Raw genomic sequence first — 1,527 nt, 5'->3', positions numbered from 1 at the left:
TAGGCCAACCTCATATTGTGTTGTGTGTGTGGAAAAAAATAGTTAATATAGATAAAACACTTGAAATATCTCTGGTACATAGTGATCCAGAGTAATATTGACTCTTGTCATTATTGCTGTTTTGTTTATATTACTAATACTATTAACTAATTTGTGCCAGACACTTTAGATATTACTCCTCATTTTATAGAAACTGGTCTTCTAATAGATTAACATTGTATTCTCAACCAAAATCCTAGAGAATAGATATCCTGTGGATTGGTATAAAGTCAATGTATGGATCAGATGAACAAGTGGAAATGCTAAAATTTTATTGGAAAGGTTGAGGCTTTTCACTTGTATTTTAGCTTAAAAGAAACACCATTCCTCAACAATATAAGTATATGACTTCAACTATATTTGCAGACAAAACTAGCATTTACTTTCTTTCTTTCTTTCACTTGGGTTTTAATTATATACATTTTTTTTCCTGAAGAAGAAAGCCATTTTAATACATTCAATACTGACTTATCCTCCATTTTTCTGTAGAAATAGTGATTTATTGTATGGAGTTTCCAGTGTTTACCTTTAACTGATTAAAATGGGTAGAGCATGGAGTTTTCTACTTAGTTCCAGGTGAATTCTTCACATTTCCTGGCTTTTAAAAGTTCTCCTTCCACAAATCTTCTGTTACTATATATCCACATAAACCCCAGTTATATAATCTCTCCCCACTGACCTTGGCAAACACGATGGCTTCTTGTGGATAACAGATGAAGGCAGCTCATCGGGTGACACCAGGTGGACACACTAGCTTCTTTATTTTTGAACCTCTAGCCAAAAAGAGTCCATTAAGGCCAGCAAAACCAATAACACCAAATCTTCGAAAAAATCCAGGAGGTGCATTTTGGAGATATTCATAGCTGTCTAACCCCCACTGAACCAAACTTTGCATCTTAGGCTTAGTTTGGGAGTATGTTTCCTGACACAAATTTGTATATGTCTCACAATAGCGTCAGAACTGTAAGATGCCTTCTTCAAGCTGGCTCCTTGACTCTTCTACATACTTCGATTGACCCTCAGGAACTGAGTACAGTGAAAGCTCATCAACCTTCACGGGGTTTTGGGGAGATGAGTCCTTTTTTTGGTGCTGCATAGACTTTGAAGGTGAACACGTGTAGGCTGGTTGGCCTCATGGACCTCTGAATTACTTTGAACATGTCGTTGGCCGCGGTGGCTCTGGCAGGATTTACTTTCTTTTATTCCAGTTTTATTCCACTTTTTAAAAACTTTCTTTTATTCTAGTATTTCTTTTTTAAACCTATTCTTACTTAAGATCTCAAAGTTTCACATCTTAGAGAATACAATGGTGGTTTACCCTATCAAAGAGTTTTCTGCCTTATGCCCAGACTATAGTACACCTCAGTAAAGCTCGCTTAGGGAACATGGGTCTTGCTATATCATAACTGCTTGATAGAGAAGCATAGAAAAATGTACAGTGCATGTATAATAAAGTCCAAATAATTTCTACCACTTGTATCAGTTCTG

General features: G+C 36.1%; 1 pseudogene; it reads right to left on the bottom strand.

The window, feature by feature from the left end:
* Positions 1-601: 601 nt before the first annotated feature.
* On the bottom strand, positions 602-1,199 carry LOC105528588 (annotated as a pseudogene).
* Between the last annotated feature and the right edge of the window lie 328 nt (positions 1,200-1,527).

The sequence above is a fragment of the Mandrillus leucophaeus genome, unplaced genomic scaffold (assembly GCF_000951045.1).
Source record: "Mandrillus leucophaeus isolate KB7577 unplaced genomic scaffold, Mleu.le_1.0 Scaffold722, whole genome shotgun sequence".
Taxonomy (NCBI): Eukaryota; Metazoa; Chordata; class Mammalia; order Primates; family Cercopithecidae; genus Mandrillus; species Mandrillus leucophaeus.
This window is presented reverse-complemented; position numbering and strand designations above follow the sequence as displayed.